Below are 18,202 nucleotides of genomic sequence, written 5' to 3' on the forward strand. Positions count from 1 at the left end.
TTAAAATGAGAAAAAAAGAGCGCATCTTCCGCCCAGAAAAACACTTAGAAGAAATCCCGGCCGTCGCGCCCCGGTACCCTGCGCCTTCCTTACGGGAGAAGGAGGATCCGCGGTTGGGCTAAGGTGAGTAAAACGGGGTGGAAAGTTAGAGAGAGACTTGGGGAAAAGTGTTCGGGGCGGGGCCCCCGGAGCAAGGAAAAATGCGGAGGTCGCGGTTTAAAATGAGGAAGAGGAAAAAAAGGCGCATTTCAGCCAGGAAAAACACTTAGAAAGAATCCCGGCCGTCGCGCCCTGGTAACCCCTAGCACTCTACGTGAGAAGGAGACCGCCGGGGTGAGGGCTAAAGGTGAGTAAAACGGGGATGCTAGTTAGGAGAGACTTGAGGGGCAAGTCTTACTATGTCTACCCCTTTATCCCCAGAAATCAATTACAAAAAAATAGTGAACTTAAAAACAACAACAACAAAGAAACATGAAAATATATATATGCACACATATACATACATAGATGTACACACATGTACACACACACACACACACACACACACACACACACACACACACACACACACACACACACACACACACACACACACACACATTTGTACTTCTGTCTTAGTGAGGACATCCATAGGCGTAATGCATTTCCTAGAGCCTTACCCTAACCTTAACCATCACAACTGATTGCCTAAACTTAATCCTTACCCTAACCAAACCTCAATTCATACCTGTTCTCTAAAAACAAGTCTTCACCCTCAAACATGGCTGTTTCAAAGTGAGGACCGGCCAAAATGTCCTCACTTTGTAAAAATGTCCTCACATTGATAGTTAAATGCAGAAAATGGTTCTCACAATGTAGCAAGTACAAGTACACACACACACACACACACACACACACACACACACACACACACACACATGTTTGTACTTCTATCTTAGTGAGGACATCCATAGGCGTAATGCATTTCCTAGAGCCTTACCCTAACCTTAACCATCACAACTGATTGCCTAAACTTAATCCTTACCCTAACCCTAACCAAACCTCAATTCATACCTGTTCTCTACAAACAAGTCTTCACCCTCAAACATGGCTGTTTCAAAGTGAGGACCGGCCAAAATGTCCTCACTTTGTAAAAATGTCCTCACTTTGATAGTTAAATGGAGAAAATGGTCCTCACCATGTAGCAAGTACAAGAACACACACACACACACACACACACACACACACACACACACACACACACACACTTAGAGGCAGTTAGCAGTGAGCAGGTGGAGGCAGAGGCCACATGCTTCTGGATGGGTGACTGATGAGTTTTTGTGTGACTCAGACACGGTGACATGTCCTCTAAACCCCAGCCGATGATATATGACTAACCTCTGTTTGTGTGTACAGTGTATGTGACTGCATCTTAAATGACTATGACGGTGGCAGACCTATCAGTGTGTGTGTGTTTGTGTGTGTCTGTGTGTGACATGGCTGGGATGAGTTGGATCCATGAATGAAACAGAAAGGTAAAATGTGTGTGCACATGCGGTGAACAGTGAAGTTTGGTGTGTGTTAGCTTTACACTTAAGAAGAGCTGTTGGGGACAGAAGTCCAGACTGGCTGTATGTGGGGAATGAAGCCATTACTTCTATGCTACACCTCTGTGAGTTAAACCATGTGTTTGTGGTTGTGTGCGGCTACACCCAGCATAGAGTGAATGGATGAGCATCTTTCACACAGTGGTAATCAGCATGAGAAGCTTCCTGGAACAAGAAGAACAACTCTGCTATTGGATGTCCTGCTGCTCTGCACAAGATGTACATCACGTGAACATTAAGCCACATTTCATTTAATTTTTCCCTGAATTCATATTTTCAAAATGCATGAATGTGTGTGTTATATGAGACATAACATGAAAAGTGGTCATGGTATGTCATAAAAGAAGTGTTGATGCCTCAGTACACTGTGCAATAGTAGGTGCTAAACAATGTGTCTTAGCAACTTAGACAGTTAATCTTTTTCCTTATTTGCAAGTCTATCTGGGAATATTTGAAAAAACAGTGGAGACCATCTGTGATCTCAGTCCTATATAAGCACAGTGCCGCAGTGGAAGCATACAGGGCCCATGACCCAGAGGTCGATGGATCCAAACCATCCTCTGCTAGGTTTAACCCTTCTCAAAGATTGTCTTAATCCTTTGCATCAATTCACACATTCTCATATTTTCAGTGATGGCTCAATGGTTAAGGCTTTGGCCTACCAATTAGACAGTTAGTGGTTCAAATTCCAGTCCTGCTGTTGTTGGGCCTCCTTTGTTTGTAGGGTTTGTGCTTTCTCTGCACCTTCCTTCTGCCCCTTTCCTGCTCAACAGTTATGGAGGCTGTTTTGAAAATTATAAATAAAAGTTTGGAGCATTTTGGGAGCAAATTCAAGAGGCTTGTGTCGCTGCACAAAATGATGACGTATTAACAGGAAGTGCAAAGACGATTAGATGAAAGACATGCATCGCAGCATGGAGGAAGGAGCATTTTGCTGTCTTTAACCAGACTCAAAAGTGATTATGTGGCAGCCTATCGATATCATTTATAAGATAAAGGGAGCAGATTCAAGACAGACCTTGCTCATTCTGTGTGAATCACAGACCTTGAAGGACAATTTCTAAATCACGAGGTTCCCAGGTAATATCAGTCCTGTGTGAATGTGACTTTTTTCCCCCCTTTTTGCTAATTACCTTGAATTTCGCTACTTTCTGTGGTGAAGTCTTGTGTTTGTGTGGCTTGCAACTCCAGCCTGTCCGGACAGTGTTTGTACATGTTCTGTATTTAGGCCTACATGTCATGATTGTGTCATTTATTTGTCTGTTTAACAATTTCAAGACTCCGCAAAATGTTCCAATTCAAGAGACTTAGAACCAGACAATATGTCCTAAAATCCAAATGATGATAAGAGTGTTTGTCATTATATTTAACTTATATTTAACTGCATGTTGCTGCAATAATATTGGGAATAGTATACAGTATGTCAAATCCAAAAAGGTCAGGAAAATGCAATCATTTCAGCACCTGCTGTGCAAAAGTGGAACTGATTAAGGATTTTAATGTAAACTGCATGGTTGTTTGCAGGGTTGTGCAGGTGTAGCTGAAATATTTGCCAATAAAACATGTTTTGTCTAATAAACATGAGCCATTGTGACTTGTGATACAAACCATTATTCGCAACAGTCAAGAAAATATTATTTGACGAGTATTAATTAGTATGCTTTACAAATGATGATCCTTCCAGGCAAAGCACAGTCGAGTCGTTGGGGAAATACATTGTCCAAACATACCAATGTGAAAAAAATGAGGTCACTAAAAGTCCAGATTTCATTTCTCAGTTCAACATCCAGCTCTAATTAGTGAAGATGGGATCCTCCTCTCTGTTGCAGTCCCACTTCATCATTTAGGCTGATTGCTCGGACTGGAATGAATGCACAGCGGGATTCAGGCTGCAGCTGGGCTGTTTCACAGTGTGTTCCTTGCACACTGGTGCTTAACCTTGAAACAAAGCGTGCCGTGCACAGAGAAGAAAATCTTGAATATAGCAACACAGTGCCAACAAAATATCATACTAGTTTTTATTTTAGATCATTTTTCTGCATCCTATAAACTTTAAATCTGTTGTTATAGTTCTTGATAGCACATTATCAGAACAAATCATTCTGGATTCAAGCAAAACAACTGTCCATTACAACCTTAGAAGAAAACACAGTATCGTTCCAATAAGAGCCACAAGGAAGGAACAAAACAGCAGTGACAGAGGCACCCAAATAGCTGTATTTGTTGTAATGGGCAACCCGTAAACAGGGGCTTGATTCCTTCGGCACAGAGATCTGGGTTTGATTCCAGCTCATGGACCCTTTGCTGCAGGTCTTCCCCCCATTCTTCTCCCCAACTTTCCTGTCTGTCTGTCAAATAAAGCCAAACAAATAACAAAAAAAAAAGCTGCCCAATAATTATTTTTCAAAGCTGTAGAGGGGATAGAAACAGTGAGTGTCATCAGTAACTACTAGGGTGTAACGAAATGATCAGCTCACGAAACGATATGAAATACGAAACAGGGCTCACGATACAAAATACTCACGATACAAAATAAACATTAAAGAAAATCCCCAACAGTAGGAAGTTAAGCAAAAATCTCATTTTCTTTATTTTATTCTTTATGCAGACATACAAAAATAATGCTGCATCAATACAAAATAAATGCTCTTTTGAAAAAAACAAAATAAGTGGAAATACAAACATAAAATCTCAATAAAGAAGTGCTTTGTTGCTGTAACAAACAGAATAACTACAGGATAATTACATTCTTGCTGCCTGTCTTCAGTTCTAAACAAAATGCTTTTTGAAAAAGCAAAATTTGTAGTGTTTATCCTTGGACTACAATACAAATACAAACATAAAATCTCAAAAAGTGCTTTGTTGTTGTAAACAATTAGGACAGAACAGTCCTCATTCCTCCTCACAATAGTCCTCCTCACTCCTCAGGGCTGCAGTCTGGCCCTATAAATGTCTGAGCTACAACATTTAGCCAAACAGGTGCATATTCTTTTTTTAAAGAATATTAACACATCAACATTTTCAGGGAGCAGTTGAGACCTTTGAGAGCTCACGATATCTCCTGCTGTTGGAAAAAAACTTGTTCGCTAGGAACTGAGGTGGCAGGAACTGCAAGGTATGCTTTTGCTAGTGGTGCCAGCATGGAGTAAATGTGTGACTTCTCTTTCCACCACTTGAGTGGACAGCTGGTGAGAGGGACAGGACTCTCTTTCTTGTACATGATGATCTCTTGTTCCACTGACCATTTGTCCTCTGCTTGCTGGGTCTGGGGGGAAGTGAAAGTGTCTCCAAAAAGGTCCTCAAGGGCTGTCCTCTTCATGGAGGCTGGTCCAGCTCAGCTCTGCATGTGTGTGTCTCATCTTGTGCTCCATGTGGGGGCTGTCACTGGTGGCAGTGGCTGCTCCTGCTGTGCTCCTCTCTTCCTCCACATCAGAGGCTGGTCTCTGCATACAACAGAGGAACAAAATATGAAGACATTTCTTAATTCCTGGATTAGCACTACATAATTTTAAAAATGATTACAAAAAGCTACATGTGTGTCTGATAAATTATTATTGGTGTTATAATATGCTGCTAAATGAAAATGTAGAATTGTGTAATTTGTAAAATACCTGATTCTGCTGTAGCTGCAGTGCTCTCTCCCTCAGCCGTTCAAAAACAGCATTACGCTGGTTCTCAGGAACATGTGGCAGACCTTTAAATCTGGGGTCGAGGGCAGCACTCTCCAGAATATACTCAGAAACATCTCCAGTGTACCTGTCTTGAAGCTTTTGAAGGATTGCTTTCTTCATTGCGGCCACTGTCGTTGAGTCTTCTGCATTAGGGGCCATGCTCTGTTTTATCATGTGGGTCAGGGGTAATATCAGTGACACTCTCGGGTTTTTCTCATCACTCAGTACTTTAGTGGCTGTTTTGAGAGGACTGAGTAGCTTGACAATATCCTCTGCATCAGTGATGTCACTGCCATCCGTTGTGTCAACATCACTCTCCCGTGTGTTGCGTCGCAGTTCTGGGGCCTATTTCACGAAGCAGGTTTAAGAAACTCTGAGTTTTCGGTTTCACAACGGCTGATTGAGTTTAATCAACTCGGAGTAGTTTCACTCGGAGTTAAGCGCGTGCACCGCAACTCTGAAAAGACAGCATCAATGGAGCCCCGATTCGACGAGTCACCATGGCAACGGGGAAGCAAAAGGCTGCGTTTTTGAACTGGAAATTTTTAACGCGCTCATATGTCGAGTTTGAACACGTTTTAAGAAAGAAGTGCAACACCGCTGCAGCTGCAAAAGAGAGAGAGACAGCGTGGAGAACACTGCAGCCCGGGTCAATGCATATGTTTATATGTAGTCCTTTGTAATCGTAATAATATTACAGGGAAAAACTGTCTGAATGGTAGAATATTAAGTTATTTAATTTAGGTGAAATCCCGCGGGGGAGAAGCACACGTGGCAGCAGCTTAAGATGAAATATAAAACATTGTTCAAACAGGTCAGACCTCGGCATTATTTCATGGAGGTACTTCATGTTGATCATGTTTTACATTGTGAAGTAGCCTAAATATTAAGTGGCTTTTTGACTGTGCAGTTGTTTTATTCACACATAGCCTAAATGTCTGCATCCATATCATGTTTTGTTAAATAATTAAGCCTATTTAAACTAACATAGACTTCTGCTCAGCCAACAGAAAGAAAGCAGCTGCCTGTAAATCGGGTGGTATAAAAGGTCATGGATGCATATATATATATATATATATATATATATATATATATATATATATATATATATATATATATATATATATATATATATGATTATTTGGTTCTCTTTTGTGTCTTTTTTTTTTGTCTGTTGGCCCCTTCACACCACGACAGACCTTGTAATTTTAAGTAGGCAACACTCCAAAGATTTATCCAAATGGCAGTTTACGTGTACTGAAACATGTCACTGATCTAGGATGAAGAGGATCAAACTGTGTCTGCTGCCTTTACAGAGGGGGATCCAGAAAGGCATACAGAGGTATTTTACTGATAGTTCTCTTCCCATTCGCATTTTGGGTGGAATATAGAGTGTGACATTTAGCCTCCACTGAAGTATTGCACATTCTCATCTTTTTTTAACAGAGCATGGCTGGACAGCAGCAGGATGGTCCCTGCATAATTTAGTGTCCTCTATGTATTCCCAGTTAGCAGTAAAACGGATTTACAAACTGCATTTGCTGAGAAAAATCCCAAAAAACAGATTAGGAGGGCAGATCTGGAAATTGAAATACTGGAGCACAAGTTAGAGGTGGGTGATGGTCACAGGTGAATTATGTTAACTACTGGAACATGAACTGAACTATCTCTTTTATTTGTAGGAAATAAAGAAGACCAAATGAAATGTGTATCATGTCTTTATTTGCTATGATGGTGATGATGGTGACCTAAACTCTAAAGTGATTATTGCATACGGTGTCTCTGACTGCTCTGCTGTCCTGGATAGCTGCAGGTGGATGGGCTCATCATCTGGGTCTTCAGTTTGTAGGGCAGGGTGTTGCTCTCCTCTAATAGTGGTAATATTATGAAGAACAGCAACACATGCCACAGTAATATCACAGGCCCTCTCTGGGGTCACCCTGAGGAGACGTAGGCACTGAAAACGGGCTTTCAGCAGGCCTATGGTCATCTCTACCCGGGCTCTGGTCCTGCAGTGAGCCCGGTTGAAGTTCTGTTGGGGGCCTGGTTCAGGGTCAGGGTATGAGGTCATCAGCCTGGGTTGGAATGGTAACCCCTGTCACCCAGCAGAAGGCCATCAAACTCTCCTGTAATGTAAAGTGGATACATCAGAGCATATTAAAGGAGGGAGACAAGAGAATTATATTGTGAAAATCTTTAGGCTGCTGACCATGCTGCAGTCTGTTGCTCAGGTTGGATTCCCCATAAATCCTGGAGTCATGAACAGACCCAGACCACTTGGCCTCCACATTAGAAATGATGTATGCAGCATCACATATGATCTGGACAGTGCAGAGAATGACAGATGTTGAACTATAATGCAGTCTTTAACATTTAGAAACAGTAGTCAGTCTACCTGTAGCCTACCTGCACATTGAATGGACTTCCTGTTCATGATGTGAGGGAGCTGTGATGGGGAAGTATGTGCATCTATGTAGCCAATCACAGTGGGAAATCCTAAAAGAAATTAAAATGACTAATCCCAGTCTGAGGTTGCAGCACAATGTAATTAACAGAATATGATTTAAATGAATTTAACAGATCTCTACATCATTCACCTGCAATCCTGTGGAACTCCTCCTTGATGCTCTGACAGGTTTATGTTCAGAAAAGCACAATGATGAGTAAAAGCTGTTTCAGGGCCAGGAACACTTTTCTGAATGTCCTGCATACAGTTGCCTTACTGTAGTGCTCTGCATCTCCGACATTATATAAAAACTTCCATTTGCAAAGAACCGCAGCGCAACACACAATATCTGCTGGATGTGAGAGCATGATTGCGGCTGGTAATGTAAATGTAAGGACGGATTACGTTGTTTATGTAGATTATGGACTTGAAACGATTACGAAACGGTACCGCTCAAACCGATAATTGTCCGGAAATGCGAGAACATTTATGCGCGGTCTGATAACAATCTAACGACGAATATTTAATTATCTGTGCAGTAACGCTGCTCCTTTATCCACTGGATCGTTAATAAAAGCTGTTCTATGCCAAAACTCGCCCGCTTACTGACTGAATGAATGAGGAAATGAAACAGCGTGTGTGGCTGAAAGAGGGCGGAGACGGAGAGAATACTCGAGGTTTTCTCAGATAAACCTGCTGCCGACCAGGTTAGAGTCATAGAGTCTGTTACTGCGGTAACTGACCGAGAGTTTAAGTTACCCCTCTTTGTGAAACAGGCTAGAGTTACCCCGCATTCCCTGGTTAGAGTTACCTCACTTCGTGAAACGGAAAACTCTGACTTTTCCTCATTTCAGGGTCAACAAACTCAGAGTTTTCACTAAACCTGCTTCGTGAAATAGGCCCCTGGGCAGATTAGAGCTGCAGTCACAGCTGCATGCTGCTCCAGGTAACGGTCAAGCATTTCTACTGAACTATTCCACCAGGTGCAAACATCCATCACAAGTTTATGAGGTGGCAGTCCAAGCAGTTTTTTGAGACAAACACTGCAGCAGCAGTGGTGCTTCTGTGAAAAAATGCTGCAACTCTTCTCACTCGTCCCAGCAGACGGCTGACTCTTGGGACACCCAGTCCAGGTTGTGTGCCCAGATTCAAAATGTGAGCTAGACATTTAATGTGCGGCCCCAGCCCTGCCTCTCTTACAGCAATCTCCATATTCCACGCGTTATCTGTGACAACAACAGTGGGCTGATCAGCTCGTTCTACCTTCCATTCATTAACTGCCTCTCTCAGTATAGCAGCAATGTTTTGGCCTGTGTGTGATTCAAACATCACACATGTTTGCAGCTTGAAGCACTTCATTTCCCAGTCAGTGTCAATGGTGTGAGCTGTGATTGTTAGGTAGCTCTGGATAGCACGTGAAGTCCACCCGTCTGTTGTTGTCGCTACTCTCTCACCTTTTTGCAGAGCCTCTTTTACTTTAACTCTCACTCTCTCATACATTGCTGGAATCACTGTTTTACTGAAGTGTGTCTATAATGGGATGTGATACTTCGGCTCCAGTGTGTGGCCCAACTGTTGAAATCCAGCGTCATCGACAACAGAAAAGGGTTGCATATCGTTGGCTATAAAAAAAGCCTATACTTTGTGTTATGTCTATTGCTCGCTTACTAGTAGCTAGCAGTGGTGCAGCGAATGCTTTCTGTAGAGTAGTTTGGCCTTTTGCGAGTTGTTTTTCGTTGTAGCTTCCAGTAGCTTCTCTTTGTGGTAGCGTTGTAGGTGGTGCATCATGGTAGTTGTACTCCCTGCAGTATACGGCGAACTGTAGCGGCATATCTTGCACACGGTTCTTGTTCTATCCGCAATCTTTTCACCGTCCTCTCGTCGTTTACATGGGAAGCCACAATATGTCCACATAACCGATTTATTTGATGAAGGAGCGTCAGCTAATTCATCAACCTTGTCTTTCTCCATTTTGAATCGAGTGTTTTGCTTCGGTAGGCGAGGAGGGCCAAAAATCATTAGTCTCAGTGGTGCGCGGCGTCCTTTCGCGTTTTTAATTTCCATTATTTCGTGCTATTATTTCGTACATCTTTGAATTTTTTTTCGTCATGTATTTATTTCACGAAATTTCGTGGCACGAAATTTTGTTACAGCCCTAGTAACTGCTGATTGGATCTTGTTCTGACCATGACCAGGAGAGGTGACATGAAGATAGATGCATATATGGATTGCCCGCAAATAGCCAATGGTTAAAAGTCACCATGTAAAAGTATGTTCACAGTGAAGCACATGTACACCTATAAACAGGGAGAGCTGCTCATGAGAAACTGTAGGCTGTCCTTTTTATGTGAACACAATGAGCTTTCCACGCATGCTGTGACCATGAAGACTGTCACACATACAAACACAATAACCTCCAGCATGAACGCCCATGTAGATTGTTTGTCGCTGTCATGATTCCTCCCTCTCCTGCTCGGCAATCAGACTAATTACCAGCGACTGTGACAGAGTGCGGCTGCGCCCAATCAATGAGCAGTGCAGTATTAAGCCTGGATCCGCCGACAGCTCGATGTTGCATCATTGACCCATCCTCCTCGCTACACAACGCACCCTGCTACTCGCCGTTCACCGTCTTCTGCACGTCACCCCTGGACTCTGTTTTTTCCCCTGGATAACCTCCGCTACGTCCCCGCTCCTTGGACCCCGTCGCCCCCTCGGATGATCTTACCAGTTTCTCAGCCATTGCCACACTCCCCGACCGGCCCTGTCAGCTCTGTCATTTCTGCCTTCCATAACTCTGGACAATCCGTAAGCCACCTTCCCCTTTGATTTAGTTTAGTGCTATGTTTTTGTTTTACCTCGGCCTTCGGGTCCGCCCTTTGTTAGTTCAGTTTAGTTCTCCTCTGCCTTTTCTCCTCTTGCTTTATTTAAGAGTTTTCTGTTTGTTTTCAATTAAATCATTATAAATTCACCCTCCTGTCTGTGCCTGCTGCTTGGGTTCAACTCTGCCTGTTCCATGACAGTCGCGACCTTTTCATACAATCCACAGGAGTCTTTCCTGAATAAGCACACCCAGCTGATGGCAGAAAATATTGCACAGATACTTTTCGTCTCAGTATGGTTTAGACGTAAAAACTATTTTTCGCTACATCGTGGAAAATCTGGAATTTTTAGACCCGCTGAGTTGCCCTGGAAAATTATTTTGACATTGTCATCTCTTGCTGAGAGCAAACTGAGATCTCCACAACAGCTGTCAACTGAAATGATGTTCAGGGTTCAGATGAAGTTGGAACGTCAATATGACAGTCTGTGGGCAGAGACACTCATCGCGACGCAAAGTTGCAAGCTTTTAAATGCACCGCAATTCAGGCCAGATTGGGAAACAGACTATACACATCCTGCATGACACTATTAACATGTTGCCAGGTATCAAGAAATGATAAATTAACTGTTTCTTTAAATACTAAAATTAATAAATGAATTTACTGATGATGAGCTTTAGCTACATTTAAACACCTTAATAATTTACCGCTCTGTCCCCTTTTCACAACTTGCATTGGAATAGAATGAAAAAGAATTCCTTTACTGTCAGTGCAAAGTGTACAGCTAAATAAACAGCAATCCTGTCAGTACATTCACAAAAGGAGGCAATACTGTCAACATACACTGTCAAAGTTAAGTAGAAGATAAAATTTAAAAATCTAGAACAAAAATCCTATGTAAAAGTAGATAGCTTAGTTGGTGTATTAAAGCTATAACAATAGTAGTGTGACTGAGGTTACACTTCCTCATACGGTATGCACAGTAATGCCAGTTGCCTAAGAATATCAATAGTATTGTATTTTATAGTTATCATTACACATTAGATTATAAGGTTGCTACTTTGTGTTGAGTGTACATATGTTAGGTTTATGATGTTAATACTATGTGTACTTTATGTTGTAGTTGGAGATGTGTCTATATGAGAATCTTTTCATAGTTGTACATCACCCTGACAGCTTAAGCTCTTAATTAAAAGTTTATGTTCATGAATATGATTCATAGTGGCAGTGTTTCTACGCAGTTATTGAGGTCATTTGAAGCAAAGTCCTGAAATGTGAGGATTTTTTTTAAAGAAAATGCAAATTAGTCTTGTTTCAATCAACAGCATCAGATCTAATGAAGCAGGTTGTGTAGTGTCATCACAGGGTGGAGATATGCTGAGATCACGGTTCTGTGAGCATCATGCTATCTGTGGCAAGATTTCTGTTCTTTTTACCCCTAAAGTTAGTTCTTTATGAGTGTGACTGAATGTTTGGCCCCATTGTCCTGCTTCAGAATGAATTTTTGATGGTAAGACACCTCCCTTACGATATTCTGTTATGACTAGGACTCCAAACATCTACAGTAACAAAATATTTTCTATGGTACCATAAGTTTCAAAGGTCATTTCCACATAGTTGTTAGTCTAAGTCACGATTCCCATTGGACTTACCAGCCTTATGTCACAGAAAATATCCTGGAAATACTCAAAAAAATTCAGATTATTTTTTTGGAAAGAAATGCAGTTGGAAGAAATGCAGACCATCGCTTTGAAATGGAAAATAAAGGCTGTTGGTAAAGTCCAGTGTTTTATTGATCCATCCATCCACCTCGACCTCCTCCCTACATAAACTGTGTGCTTTATAACAATGTCATCTTACCTTGTACTTTGCTCCTGCCATAAATAATGTTGCTGTCACAGCAGTGGGACTGCTGTAATATGTATATGTCATTTTTATGGGAGGACAGACTAACACACAAGCTTTACATGCTTACACATACTGTAGATAGTAGGAACAATATGAAGTAATACTGTAACATTCATATGTGCCCATTCACATGGACACAGGACCACCTGAGGTATCTGGTACTGGGACATTGGAAGCAGATTCTTTGGGTCCTTTGGGTTGTCAGATGGAGTCTTCATGGAACTGACTTGTTCAGGAGAGTTTGAAGGCCAAGTCAAAGCCTTAGGCCATGTGTCTTCATTTGTGACTCTGTTTAGGTAGGTGGAGCAAGTCAAAGTAATGTCCTCATGAATGTATGAACAGAACTCAAGAATTCCCAGCAAAACATTCCATTGTAATGAAATGATCAGTGTTGTTCACTTTACCTGTCAGTGGTTTTACTTTGTGGCTGTAAGTGTATATTTCTATGCTATTTGCACATAAATAACACAAGATAAAAAAGCTAAAATCGCTCTCTACTTGTGTGTAATTGCTGTCCATTTATCTAAAATTCTAATGCTTGAGTTAATGCAGACTTCAATTTCACTCTGCTATTTGTACATTTTGTTTTGTGGAGCAAGCAATGAAACTTAACATGAGCACTAAGCAAAATAATCAGATAAGACGTCATGTTCACAGGCTCCGAAGGAAATAACAATACAGTACATTGAATCCAGCCCCCACCATAGACAGGACTCTGAAAATGTTACATAGGACAATAAGTGCTTTACTATCTTGCTTTGCACTGGTTTATATGAGTACTGAAATTTAGTGGAAAGTTAGCCTTTTTTTTTTAATCTCCACAAGATCAGTAAACATCACCTATTTAAACATCCCTTGAGAAAGATGCACCACTCTGAAAAGCAATTCAGAGCACACGTTAATGAAAAACAATGGAAAATATAGCGAGAGAGGTGCACCTTCCCACGGGGGATGGTGAGCCTTGAGTATTCGTAGAAATACCTAAACAAAAAAATGTAGAACAGTGCAGACATGACAGATGGTTTGACTTTGAACCAATGCTTAATTATAATATGCATCTATGCATGCATCTATGAATGTATATATATAGCTTGTTTGCAAAGATGCATTTAGATACTTGCAAAGATGCAAGTATCTTATACATAATTCATACTAAAATGTTGTAAGTATATCTTTTAAACATGAAAAACAAATCTAGCCATGTAAGAAATGTGACTATCAGTTGAAAATTTGTATTTTATAACTTCAGCAAAGTTGGCTGCTTAGCTATCCAAAATACTGGAACATTTAACGGCATATCATAATGTCGTAATTTTATGTACTCTGAGTGAAGTCATGTCTCATAGTACATTTTGTGCTCTTGAGCCCTCAGGGACTTCTCAAGGTGACACTAAGCACTTTTGACATGTGACAGTACAGTCACTGAAGTCCGCAATGGTCAAGTCCAGAAGGCTAGCATTTGGATTCAGAAAAAGAAAGCTGGTTAGACACGATTTGAAGTCTGGAAAATATGGCAGATGAGAGACTACAAAACGCAAAAAGCAGAACACAAAGTTTACAACCAAATTCCATCCTTTAGTCATCTGAGGAGGGTTGAAAAATGAGGAGACTTCTGAAACGAAGCTTCTGGTAATCATAGCTGAACATTGTTGGCCAGCGAGCAGCTCCAGTGGAGCAGTCAAGCGTTGAGGGAGCAGCTGCTAAAAGGAAGGAAATGCTACTCATTCATTTCCCCCACCCACATATTCCACTTTACTAGGGGGAATTTACACTAGTCATCTTAAAACAGCAACAAGTCTTCTCTACAGGCTGGAGGCAGTGCAATGTGTCATGGGCTGTAGGTACAAAGAAAACAGAAAGGGGAATAACATCGCACCAAGTTGCTGAAAGGGTGGCACTGACCTCATGATGGAGATTTCTTGTGACGCTGTGGCCTCTTAGATTGTCAAGGAAACTCAGAATTGCAGGCTGCCTACCTGTGTAAAGAGGTATTTCTCCACTGTTAAGCACAGTGTAGCACATTCTGATTGTTGTTGTATTTGGCCTTGAATCATATTGATTTTCAGGCTTATTTCAGAACTGGTTGCTGAGCCAAGGCTTTGTCTTTGTCAGAGACAGTCTTCACCCTCTTTCTACAAAACAGCAAGACTGAAAGTATAAAACATTCTAGCAGCCCTTGGAGGCTGCAGTGTACTTTAGGTTGGATTGAGCAAACAGAGGACTGACAAATTTTCGTATTATTTGGCCCTTACCACTTGTGGGGCTGAAAGTACAGACTGCGCTATGAGTGGGATCAGTGGTTATTCAGATCAATCAGAATGGTTTGCAAGCACAGATGTGTTTGTCATATTTCCTGGTAGAATGCCAGATGACAAGATGCTGTGAGACCACGAGATTCTGCGAGAGTGACGAAATTCAACATGGCGGCCCCCAGCTGCTAGATTAGAAGTAAACAAATCGCTGTTTTCTCGACTTATTTATATTTTTTTTAAAAACAACCTAACTAACTAGCCTGCTCAAGATCATAGAAGAAGCGCTAAAAGTGGAGGACCTCGAGAGATTTATCGACGACGACTTCGTCCGGTGCACTATGGAAGACCCAAACTCCGCTCCGGTCACCCAGAACCCAAACCCAAACAAGAGGAAGAAAGCCGACTCCACGACTGACACGCCAGACCTGAAGACCACGGATATCCAGGTAAGTGTCCTCGAATCAATTAATAAAAAACTCGATATCCTTGTGTAGCAGGATGAGTCCTGCTTAAGGACATTTTGTGTCCTCTCAGGTAGTGCTGGGCTGTGGGCCAATCGGGACACGCCCACTCACTATAAAAGCTGAGAGAGGCCCCTGTACTCTCTCTCTCTCTCTCTCTCTCTCTCTCTCTTCTGCTGAGGCTGAAGACACGCCCCTTCCGGCTGCTCACCCTGCTGCTGTCACCGGCGTTTAAAACATTTGGCGCGTTACTTTGATTGGTGTTGTGTAGCCACGTATGTGTTGCCAAAGGTAGGGTCTTTACCTCTTTCGTCTGGTTTATTACAGTTAGGAGCCTGCCTGTATGGTAAATGTTTTTACAATTGTAGGAAGCTGGAACGGTTTCTGGCGTGCTCTCCCTGTCCTGTGTGTGTGTGTGCGCCACGCTGCTGTACAGAGGTAGGTTCGGTTCCTTTTGTGTTGAGCATAACAAACTGCCATGTTTGTAACCTAGCCCTTCTGTTTATCCCATGCTGTTTAGTGGCAGCACCAAGGACCCGCTGCTGCTTTGCTTGCTGCTTTGTGTACTGCATGTGTACCGCTGTGCTTCGCTTCGCCCTGCCGTGTATCTGCGTCCTGCTATATGGCTAACCGGAGCTAGCTGCTGCTTTCTCTCTGCCTCACTTGCCTGGCCTACCTCTTTCCGGTGTCAGCCGGATTCGGACCAAGCGAGTTACGAACGGGGTTATTTGTAACTGTGTTTAGTTCCTTGATTTTAATTGTTGCTTTGTCTGTCTTTTTATCTGCACCCACAGTGGGGACACAGTGTTATTTGTTGGACATTATTTGGGTTTTGTTGTTTTTCTGTTTCGCCTTATGCCCTTTATTGGTTTAATGTCCAACTACCCAGATAGCAAACTATGGGTGAATCAATGTTGAATCTATATTGAGACATAACGTCGAAATTATACAGAAAGCGCAAGGTTGATAAAATGTTGAGTCAACGTTTGCTTACAGAGATTACATGTTTGCAAACATAGATTCAACATTAATTAAACATTGACCTGTCAAACATTTTAATTAAACCAAAATACAATGTAGATTCAATGGTATCTTTTAAACACAAACTTCAATGTTGACAAAATGTTGTTGAATCAACGTTGATCCAACCATCAGTCTTCAACCGTAACCACAATTCAACCTTCTTAACCCTAATTCAACATTGATTTAACATCTTTTGCTATCTGGGTAAAGTGTGATTTATGGTTGAAAAGCAAACGTTGACTCAACATTTTATCAACCTTGCGCTTTCTGTATAATTTTGACGTTAGGTCTCAACATAGATTCAACATTGATTCACCCATAGCTTGCTATCTGGGTAGTATTGATTCGTTTTTTTTTTCTGTTCTTAATCTGATCTTTATTTGTTTTTTGGTATATATTTGTTTTCTTGGTTAAAATATTCCTTCTGATTTGGTTATTAGTTCAGTTCTTTTTGTTTCTGTGTTCTCCACTGATTCCCTTTCTATGTTCCAGAGGCTGCCCAGATAGCAAACTATGGGTGAATCAATGTTGAATCTATGTTGAGACCTAACGTCGAAATTATACAGAAAGCGCAAGGTTGATAAAATGTTGAGTCAACGTTTGCTTTTCAACCATAAATCACACTTTACTCAGATAGCAAAAGATGTTAAATCAATGTTGAATTAGGGTTAAGAAGGTTGAATTTTGGTTGCGGTTGAAGATTGATGGATGGATCAACGTTGATTCAACAACATTTTGTCAACATTGAAGTTTGTGTTTAAAAGATGTCATTGAATCTACATTGTATTTTGGTTTAATTAAAATGTTTGACAGGGCAATGTTTAATTAATGTTGAATCTATGTTTGCAAACATGTAATCTATGTAAGCAAACGTTGACTCAACATTTTATCAACCTTGCACTTTCTGTATAATTTCTACGTTAGGTCTCAACATAGATTCAACATTGATTCACCCATAGTTTGCTATCTGGGTGTGTACCTGCGGTCGGGACGTGGTGTCGTCGGTGGTGGTATCCTTCCCGTGTGATGTGTGAACCTTGTTTTTTTTGGTTTAGTTTTGCACGTGTGTGTGATTTTTCTTTATTCACTTGGTGACCTCTTCCTGGGCCCTGTTCCTCCCCTCCGTTGACACACTGCCACATGATAAGCAGACCTCTGACCCTTTGCACCCCTTCTCCCCTTGTTTTATCATGTTTTAACTGATTTTAATTAGTTGTTTAAATAAAATTGGATTATTGTACCTATTGTACCTCTCGCTTCGTGATATACGAACCTGTGTGCCTCAAACATGCTTTTAAGAGGCAAAAACTTTCCTTGGGGGCTCTCTCCCCAAGGTGCCGTTGTCGAGCTCAACTTTGAAGTTACTGGGTAATTGGAGCCTTTGCTCTAGGCTGTTCCCATATTTTGCAGCCCTCCTAGCTGCTACCGCACTCGCCACACTTGGTTTGCTTCACCAGGAGATTAAGGACCTGAAGGCAACCCTGGAGTTCACCCGCAAGCAGATAGAGGACCTGCAGAGAGACAACTCGGAACTCCGGTCCACGCTGACAGCCGTCACTTCAGAGGTGACCACACTTAAAAAAGAAAACAAAACCCTGAAGGAGACTGTCCTGGACATTCAGTTGAGGAGTATGCAGGAAAACCTGATCTTCTCTGGCATCCCTAAGTCCACACCAGATAACCCAGAGTCCCTGGTTAAAAACTTCATGGTGTCATAGCTTAAAATCCCTGCGGATACGGTTAAAAACATCTCTTTCCACCGCGTCCACCGGCTCGGACCCCGAGGAGGAAACCATCTCCGTCCTATCATCGCAAAGTTCAAGCACTTCCAACAGAAAGTGCTCGTAAGGAGCAAAGGACGGGAGCTGAAAGGTACGTCTTACGGAATGAATGATCAGTTTCCCAGAGAAATAAATGAGAGGCGCAAAGTTTTATACCCCATCATGAAAGAACACAGGCAGAAAGGTAAACTGACTGCAATAGTTGTGGACAAACTATACATAGATGGGCAGCTATTTCGGGAATCTTCCATT

Source organism: Acanthochromis polyacanthus, chromosome 10 (genome assembly GCF_021347895.1).
Source record: "Acanthochromis polyacanthus isolate Apoly-LR-REF ecotype Palm Island chromosome 10, KAUST_Apoly_ChrSc, whole genome shotgun sequence".
In the NCBI taxonomy this organism is placed as follows: Eukaryota; Metazoa; Chordata; class Actinopteri; family Pomacentridae; genus Acanthochromis; species Acanthochromis polyacanthus.